General features: G+C 35.7%; 1 long non-coding RNA gene across 1 annotated transcript in view; it reads right to left on the bottom strand.

The window, feature by feature from the left end:
• Positions 1-636: 636 nt before the first annotated feature.
• Positions 637-10,353, bottom strand: part of LOC135965602 (uncharacterized) — a 189,776-nt gene continuing 180,059 nt past the window's right edge. Inside the window, exons 4-6 of the long non-coding RNA XR_012419161.1 lie at positions 5,168-5,272; positions 4,543-4,791; positions 637-1,167 (exon numbers count right to left, since the gene is read on the bottom strand). This is a non-coding gene — a long non-coding RNA (uncharacterized lncRNA). The remainder of the gene's footprint in view (positions 1,168-4,542; positions 4,792-5,167; positions 5,273-10,353) is intronic.

Raw genomic sequence — 10,353 nt, 5'->3', positions numbered from 1 at the left:
AAATATTTATTAATTAGGAGGAAATGACAAGGCTGACTTCTCTGGGCATGATAGACAAAATTGAGTTCTCCAACCATGAGGCAAGGTGCTGGACTTTTGTACCCCTGCACTATTCAGTTGATGGGTGAGTGGATTGTAACTTCCCAGGCATCTCCTGGTAGGCGGACCCCACTGGCCAAGGACATTTCCCAGGAGAGTGGATGGCTGTGAGCTGCTAGCAGTAGCACTCACAGCAGCTGGGGGAAAATGCACTGCACTGATCAGGTAAAGGGCCAGCATGTACCAAGGTCCAGTTCCACAATTAGTGGATAAATATTTTTTCCACTAATTTATCATTTTAAAAAATAATTAGGCTATATCACTTTGATACTTTTTCTCTAGCAGAGTGACTAAAGAGAAGCAGGTTTTTAACTGGAATTTTATTTCTGTTGTGTCTCTAGCCAAAGCTATGCTGATGTTTGATAGTTTTTTTTTTTTTTCTAGAGACAGGGTTTCACCATGTTGGCCATGCTGGTCTTGAACTCCTGACCTCAAGTGATCCACCCACCTGCCTTGGCCTCCCAAAGTGTTGGGATTACAGGCATAATCCACCGCACCCAGTCAGAATATTTTTTCATAAAGAATAGAACAACATTATAAAATTTTATGCATTAGGGACAAATTTTATTTTACAATTTTCATTTCAGTGAGTCACAAGATATTCAACACAAAATGAAATTTCACAAAATGAAAAATTTGTTTCAGATTCAATGTCTGCCTCCATCATCCATATTCATTCTTCCAATCTCTCAGACCAGAAATTTGGAGTATGTGGCTTCTCTACCTCACACAATTTGCTCTAACTTCAATATATACTCCAGAAATTACTGACTTTTCACTGTTTCTATGATTCCCATGTGTAATATATAATGCTTACAATGCATACATGCATACAATAATACAATAATTCTGTGTCACAACCACACCTAAACTGTTAAGTTTATATGATTATAAGCTGAGAGGTTTTGCTGATCTTGGCTGAGCTCAGCTGTGCGGGTCTTCTGGTCTTGGCTGGGGTTCGCTCACACACAAGCAGCCAACAGTTGGCTGATCTAGGATGGCCTCAGCTGGGATGACAGGCTGTTTCCTCACCTTCCAGCAGGTGAGCCAGTCCCAAGAAAGAGAAGGCTGAAATAGGGAGGCCATTAATTGAGCCCATCACATGAAATGCATCTGCCACACCAATACAGTTTGATATCAACTCTCACCTGGATGTTTGCAGTCGCCTAACTTTTCTCCTTTCACTCACTATGCTGCCTTACAAACCTATTCTCCACAGATCAGCTAGAGCAACCCTTTTAAATCCTAAGTAGAATGCTACCATTCCTCTGCTCAAAATACTAGAGAGGAGATGCCACAGTCTTTACCATGATCTTCAAGACCCTATGGGAGGTGGCCCTGTTTTACCACTGTAGCCTCCTACCACTGCCCCAACATGCACACTGAGTTCCAGCCATAGCATCTGCTTCTTCATTGATCGGCCAAGGACATGAATGACTCAGAATCTTGAACTTATACTTCCCTCCGAATCCACTGAGCCTACTCCCTTTTCTTCTTAAATGGCAACTTCTTTGGCCAACCTATATGTACTAAAACGTCCATCCAGCACTCTGTGTCATCCTTACCATGGTTTATTTTTCTTCATAGCACCTACCAATTTGTGAATTACTATATATGCATTTTTGTTTGTATGCATCTCTCTCCCTGCACCAGTATGTGAACTCCACGAGACTGGAGAGCGTATTTATTGTGTTCACTGCTGTAACCCCAGTGTCTAGAACAGTGCCTGGCACACTGTAGGTGTTTAATATTGATTTGTTAAGCTAAGCCAATGAATAAATATTCTTTTGCCTATGAGATGATGTTTAAAATTGTTCAATTATTCACAACTGCCTGTAAGGAATGAATGTTAGTGAATTACTGTGATACCAATGAAAGTTAAATGATGCAATGAAGATTGGGTGGATCACAAGGTCAGGAGTTTGAGACCATTCTGGCCAATATGGTGAAACCCTGTCTCTACTAAAAATATCAAAATTAGCTGGGCGTGGTGGCAGGCACCTGTAGTCCCAGCTACTCAGGAGGCTGAGGCAGGAGAATCGCTTGAACCTGGGAGGTGGAGGTTGCAGTGAGCTGAGATCACACCACTGTACTCCAGCCTCAGCGACAGAGCGAGGCTCCATCTCCAAAAAAAAAAAAAAAAAGATCTAAATATTATTATTGTCTGCCCTCATCTGCTGTCTTGGCTTTAGGTCATGCTTAGATCTTTTTCAGGTGCAATTTGAATTGATGCAACCAATGGAAACTAGAACAGAAGTTCATATTGAACTATTGTATTACACTATTGGACTCATCTTTCAGTATCACCAGGTGCATAAGGATAATGTCAAAAGTAATTCAAGAGAAAGAAATATGATCGCAGCTTAACACAATGTAAATTTATTATTTGTACTTTTTGTCTAAATGGTTTGCCTAAAAGACTGAAAGACATTTTATATTAGTTAAAATACTTGAGGATAATAACATAAAAACAGTTTCCTTTCCGACTTGTTTATAAAAGGAAATCTTCACTGTTTTGAACATCAGTTATTTTAAACTTTTAAGCTGTTAGCATAGGAAAAGCAACCAAATTCTAAGTGCAGTAATCACTTTACTGCATGGTCATATGAAATCAAGGCGATGTTATGGGTATTACTGGAAAGCTGGACAGAGTAATGGGAGAAGTGACTAAAAGTATGCAAAACTAAGCAGATTGTGTCTCTAGAGTATTTCCTATCTCAAGTTTAGTTATTTACTAATTTGGCAACATCTGACCTATCTTTACTTGTGAGAAAATAAAGAAACACATAAACCAACTCCCAGAATATGGTTATACATAGGTGTAGCCATGATTTTGAATGTATTTGTTTGAATAGCATAAAACAAAAGAAAAATAAAATCTTGTTATAGTGCAAGAAATGGCAGTCATTAAACTAAGATGAGGCAAGTGTCATGAAGTATGAAAATATGGTACTTGAATTCTATTTATTAGAAAGTCTTCAGTGAGCTGAGCATGTTTTTTTAACAAATTCAATTACTGATTTGAATATTTATTATACTTAATTATTGCAGCCATGAAAAGAGGTGCTGGCTGAGGCTGCATTTAATAAAAACATTTAATCAGCTTGAGGTTAGTAAACCATTTAATTTGTTTTCTCATGAAGATTTAACTTCTAAAATAATTTCATTTATATATAGCCCTAGATTCCGGTCTACATAATATACAAATCATTTTAGAATGACACTAGGTTATTTCAACTGCTTTTCTAGAGAAGTGTTAAATAAGGGAGTAAAGTTTTGGCTTTTTCTATAATTGAAATAAGTGTACAATGAGCAGTAACTTCCTGATTTCACTGCTATTTTGTTTAATCAACATAATGATGTAGATTTACTCTGCATATATATGGAAGAGTGAAAGAAGGTTGCGAAGGAATAACTCTCAGTTAATATAGGCTATATAGTAGTTATTTTTACAAATCAACTATAATTTCTGAATGGATATTCAGACCGTATTTATATTACATAGAGGAGGTAGACACCAAAAGATTTAACAAATGTGCCAAATATTGGTGAATATTTAGTTAGGTACCAAAAGGATGTTGTATAAATTAAGACGCCTTTGGCCATAAGAGACTCATCTCAAAAATGGCTTGAAAATATGGGGAATTATTATCTCACTTAGTATGAAGTTAAAGGTAGGGCAAGTCCAAATTAATTCAAGTTAATTAAAGCCCCGAGTTCTTGGAATTTGTTCTGCTGGTCTTAGCTGGTTAGCTTTTGTCCTGAAGTTTGTAACTTCATGACCAGAAGATGACTGAAGTATTTTCTAAGTATAAAGCCTGAAGGTGTAAACCAGGTAGTCTCAGTAAAACCACTGATGCGTGGTCACCTTTCCCTTAGTTGACAAATATTTGTCTTCCAGATACTTTGAATCAGAATGGGCATTTTAACTAAGATCCAGTACAACTAAAGGCAATAATCAAACAAATGATAAAATAATTATTCTCAGCTGAAAACATAGTCTGAATATTGGAAGAGGTTCCCGATTTACAGGCAGAATTGATAAGCAAAGATATCAACCTAAACACATCCTGGTTATAGTCTAAAATTTAAAGAATAAATGGGAAAAGATTACGAACTTTAAGGAAGAAATAACAACTTACACATAAAAAGGAAAAACTATCTGTTGACAGATTTATCACCTGCTAGATAAGAGCAGAATAACCATTCACTAGGAGAAAACGGGAGAAGCTAGAAGATATTGGAGTAACATTTATAGAGTACTGAAGAGAAAAAAAAACCTAGAAATTCAATACACAGCTAAGATATCATTTACCTATAAATGATACATGGTAAAATAAAGGGTAAAATAAGGATATTTGCAGATTCACAAGGAGAAATTAGCCTTCAAGTACTCAGCTGAGGAAAATCCTAGAGGCAAAACTCTAAGAAAAACAAACTAACCGGGTGCAGTGGTGTGGGCCTGCAGTTCCAGCTACTCCAGAGGCTGAAGTAAGACGATCGCTGGAGCCGAGGGGTTCTGGGCTGTACTGCGCTATGCTGATCAGGTGCCCGCACTAAGTTCGCCAACAACATGATGACCTCCCAGGTGGAAAATGGAGCAGGTGAAAACTCCCGTGCTGATCAGTAGTGGGATCGTGCCTGTGAGTAACTGCTGCACTCCAACCTGGGCAACATAGCAAGACCTCATCTCTAAAAAACAAACAAACAAACAAACAAAAATGATTTGGACAAATGTCAAGATAGAGAGAGTAAAAGAAGAAAGTATTGAAGGCCCTTCAACATAAATTGGATCAGATAATAAAAATAATAGCAAAGTTCTTTTCATGCTGTATCCTTAATTCCTCACCATAATCTTAGAAAGTGAATGTATTAATTATCTTTTGCTATATAACAAATTACTCCCAAAACTTAGTGGCTTCAAACAACAAATATGATTTTACAATTTCTGTGGGTCAAGAATTTGGAAGTAGTGGCTCTGGCTCAGGGTCTCATTTAAGGTGGTAGTCAGGATGCCAGCCAGGGCTGCAGGCATTAGAAGGGTCTGCTTCCTCAATGGCCCACTCACATGGCTGTTGGCTGGAGGCCTCACTTTCTCACCTCATGGGCCTCTTCATAGGACTGCCTGAGTGTCCTTACGGCATGGCAGCTGGCTTCCCCCAGAGTGAACATTCTGAGACAGAGAGTTAGAAGGTACAATGTCTTTTATGACTTCATCTCATATGTCACACGCTGTCACTTCCACTGTATCCTATTCACCAGAAGTGAGAGACTAAATTCACCAAACAGAAAAGTGAAGGAGAATGAGGTTTCAGTTTTTTTGGGGGGAGTTGAAGAACGTTTGGATATTTTGAACAACCACAATATAATTCTTCTTTTCACTGAAGCACAAATAATTTAATTTGTCCAAGTGTACACAGTTAGCAGGCAACATCTTTGAGAAAAAAATCCATATAGTCTGATACGAGCACCCAAACTCATAACCACAATGTGAATCTGTTTTTCAATGAAAAAAGAAAGAAAGAGTCCCTTCAAATGTGGCATACGCATTCACATGGAGCTTTCATACTGCCAGTGATAGTACCATAGTTATCTGGAATTAGAAGTTCTAACTTATCTTGGCAAAACTGCAGACTTACAGCTGGGTAGAAGGTTGGAGGGATGTAAGGTCATTCTCGGGATCTCATCTTGGAGAAGAAAACAAAATGGGGAAGTAGAAGACAAAATGTTTTTTTAGGTTGGGAAAGGACTGGGAGAATCAAGCATCTAAAATAGGCACAAAGAGTTACTTTATTTTATTAAAAAAAAATAGATGTTTGACTATTAATGCCTGAAAACAGCAGGTGATTATTAATGGGATGAAAAAGTTCATTAGATTCTTCAAATTAGTAAGGAAGGACTTGAAGACCAAATTGATAAAAATAAAAAAAAAAAAGATGTCATAGAATAATCTAGATAATAAACAATACATGAGACTGAAAAAATAAAATCAAGTATATCACTTGTTACACTAAATATTAATACACCAGATTCTCTCATTAAAAAACAGAGAAAGTCAAATTAGATTAAATAAGAACAAAAAGCTAGCTATGTACTATTTATAAGAAATATTCTTATAAACCAATTGACAATGAAAGATTAAAAATAAGAGATTTGAGGCAAGGCAAGCAAAAAGAAATAAATATTAAACAAGGAGAAATTCAAGGTTATGGGCATTCCCTAAGGAAAAGGATGACATAGTATTACAGTGGCAAAAGTTACGAAGCAGATGACATAAATCTATATGCACAAAGAGTATGGCCACAAAATACATTAATTGAAAATTACTACAAATATAAGGAGAGTTTGATTAAAATACTTATTACAAGGGATTTAACATATTATAAAAATTAGGCTGATGCGGTAAATTTAAATATAATCAAATATTAGGAAAATAAAATAATACAACAAAGTTGATTACATATATTCATTTCCAGATAATATACTTAACGCCTATGAAATTGTTCTTAAAATCAATTATATATTTAAGCACGCACACACACACACACACACACACATCTTTTCTAAAAAATCGGGATTTAATAGCCATATTATCTGATCATAGGCCGCTGAAAATAAATGACTTAAGGGTGGCCTAAAGTTTAAGTACTTGCAAATTAAGAAACATCCTCTCCCATTCAAAGAGAAAATTACAACTAATGTTACTAATTTTCTAGGAAGCAATTCAAAGAACACTTAACCTAAAGCCAATGAGATGCAGATGAAACTGTGTTCAGGAAAGAATGCATAGCCTTAAATGCTTACACTGATAAAGTAAATGAAAGGAAAAAATAGTTTTTATCCTAAGAAATTAGGAAAAAAGCAAATAAAGTGAAATATACTACTAAGAAATAAAGGGAAACTTACTGAATTTAATGAAATAGAAAACAATAAAATATATTAGAAAGGATAAAAATACTTTTAAAAATCTGCTCTTTGAAAGAATCTGTAAAACAGAAAGCCTTATGATTCAGATTAAAGAAAAAAAGTGTGTGTTTGTGTATATGTATGTGTGTATTGTTAAGAAAGGAGATACAACTTCACAATCAGAGAAGTTTCAAAGAACTACCGTTATATGGCAATAAATTTGAAAACTGAGAGGACACAGAAGATTGTGTGACAAATTAGAAATTATGAAAATTGACCTTATTCTGAAGTAGAAAGCAGGTATAGATCAAGTTTCATGCAAGAGTTTGGAAAGATGATTAAAAATGTACCCTCTGAAAAGCAAGCTGGGCGTGGTGGCTCATGCCTGTAGCCCTAGCTACTTGGGTGGCTGAGGCAGAAAGATCACTTGAGCCCAGAAGTCCAGAAGTTCGAGGCTGCAGTGAGCTGTGAGTGTGCCCCTGCCTTCCAGAGAAGAAAGAAAGAAAGAAAGAGAGAGAGACAGAGAGACAGAGAGAGAGAGAGAGAGAGAGAGAAAGAAAGAAAGGAAAAGAAAAGAAAGAAGAAAGCAAAACAAAAGCAGACCAGACCAGATTTCATAGCTGTATTCTGTCTATCCTTAAAGAATACATAATTCCACTTATATTTTAAATATTCTAGACGACAGAAGAAGGAGGAAAGTTTTTAGGAACAGATAAGAGAATTCAGAGAAACCAAAATTCGGTAGCCTACAAAGAATGAAAATATGCTCAGAACAAGACAGCTTTTGAGATACTCATTTCAAAATCGCAAAAACTCCCCCATGCAATCTGAAAGAGGCTTTACTTTATTTAAGCCAAAGAAAAGTGCAGATCCTGAATATATTTATCTACACACGGCTTATATTCTAAAGTTATGCTATTCAACCCTCATTCACTCAGGAGCAGTTCTGTAATTGTTCCAATATAAAGGAGTGAAAACAATTTCTTAATGGAAGTATTAAGTAGTGTTCTATGTTGTCAACTAATTTATTTCCCATTTCAGACGTTATTTGACGTGTTTTCATTTCTCTTTTGGAAGGAAACAACTAAGTATGTTATCAATCCATCATTTACTTGTACAATAAATAAAGTTCTAAATCACTGCACAGTGTAAAACAGCAAAGAGACTTCCCCATAACACAATGTCGTCCTGAAAAGTTTTGTTTTAGAAGAAAAAAATTTTAAAACCTGAGCACTGTAAGATATGAATTTTGTAAATAATTATGAAAAGAAAGCAACAATAACAACACTCTGCTAACCTTAGCTCAATCTTATAAAAAGTTCCATAATGATTCATCAAATTTTATTTCCAATTAAATATGTTATCACCCAGTAGTATGCCATACCAGTTTCTAATTCATACTTCAATTATCTTCTAATTTAAATTAATGACTACAGTAGCTGTTATAGAACAACAGCTCTATAGCTTGCCTTTCAGACCAGTAAATAAGAGTTTAAGGGCCTGTGATAGCAAATGCAGTTTCTTATTGGATTTAAAGAAGAATTTTTATAAAAATGTGTGAGGTTATTCAATAGAATCACATTTAATTTGCCAAGCATTTTGCAGAATGCCTAGGACTATGTAAGAAGTATTAAATTTGCAAGCCCTTTGAACAGTTGTAATTTAAAGGTAAAAATTGGTTGAATACCAGACAAAGATAGCAGCGCAAGTTAGGTTATTAGGGAATTTAGACAATACATCAGTTTGTATCGTAACTTGTTGGCAAGAACAACGTGTAGTTTTCTGTCACCTCCCAACTAGCTAGGTTTTGAGCAACAGGAATACTTAACACCCTTTCCTCCCATTTTTCCTTTGTGTTGTTCAGATTCTGACAACTCTATTGCCAGATAGCTCAGGGCAAAAATGATAAAGTTCAAGTTCAGAAGGCTCTGCAGTGTTCTCAGTTCTCCTCTGGTGAAAGAGGAGAAAGATTGTGTCTAATTACTAATTTGAGATTTCCAAAATTTTACCCATGCCATGCCTGCCCCCTCATTAGCATGAAGCTGTTATTTAAATAGTTCAGCAATAAGGACTTTAGTAGCCTCCCTAGGTTAAAAAGATTGAAATTAAATGTGTTTATCTATTGTTTTACTATTCAACTACCTGATTATAAAAACAAAGATTTTTTTCATGAAACTCAGTACTCCTTCAGGGAAAAAAAAGAAAATTCCCTAAAACAAAATTAGGAGAGTGAATCAGACCACATGCTTATCTCCAAGGTCTCAATCAACCAACAAATGCTTACCCAACTTCTATTCAAATTATTTGCTCCAGTAGTTCTGATACGACCCAAGCAGAGTTTACACATTATTAATGTACTCCTTTCAGTCTTCTAGATATGTTTCTTCCTAAATCTACCGGATTCTCAAATAACTTCAGGAACTTTCTCCAGAACAGAAACAAGGTTGTCGCTGACATCAACTTTGTCTCCAAATATGGGGAAGATTATCACTGGAAAGATCTACTGACAACCTATAATACATAGTTGGAACTGTTTATCCACAGAAGTATTCCCCAAGAATCAACCACAGAGCCAAGATGGAGCTTATCTCATTGCTATGCATACTTCTTTTATGGCTTGTGAAGTCAGTTCATATTATTCCGATTTTACAACTGAGACCTAATGAACCTGAGTGACTTGTTCATCATCACTAGGCTCCATTATGTCCAAAAAAAAAAAAAAAAAAAAAGAAGAAACTCAAATGTGAGGCTTTGCCTACACTGAGAAACAGTAGTTCAAGAAATGGTGCCCTGGTTCTGTTAAAATAATCTGAGAGTTATGTGGTAAGTACTTGAGGGTGAATAGGGTAGCTTGACAATAAATTTACACTCAAATATCTCCAAGGAATCAAACTTACAGATTAATAATTAGTAATCAGGTCTTGTAAAGTAAATTATGAAAGAGCATTGATACCAAGATTAGCAGAAAGTTTTTTGTGTGACAAAACCAAGTTTTGGCTAAGATACACACTGCTGATGGGAGTCTAAATTGCTATATATACCTGGAAAACAAGTTGTCTTTATCTTGATGTTATGAATGACCTATGACCCAGAAATTTAACTCCTAGACATATACCCTAGCGAAACTCTTGAACATGTGCATCCAAAGACATGTATAAATGTGATCACAGTAGTATTGCTTTTAGTAGCAAATTCTGGAAACATCCCAAATGTCTATCAATAGTAGAATTGATTTGAAAGGGATGTGGAATGGTAATACAATGGAATAGCATACAGCTGTTTAGATAAAGGAACTCCAATTAAACATATCAACAAAGATACATTTCAAAAACAAGATGTTGAAAGGAA

The sequence above is a fragment of the Macaca fascicularis genome, chromosome 10, assembly GCF_037993035.2.
Source record: "Macaca fascicularis isolate 582-1 chromosome 10, T2T-MFA8v1.1".
NCBI classification, from domain to species: domain Eukaryota; kingdom Metazoa; phylum Chordata; class Mammalia; order Primates; family Cercopithecidae; genus Macaca; species Macaca fascicularis.
This window is presented reverse-complemented; position numbering and strand designations above follow the sequence as displayed.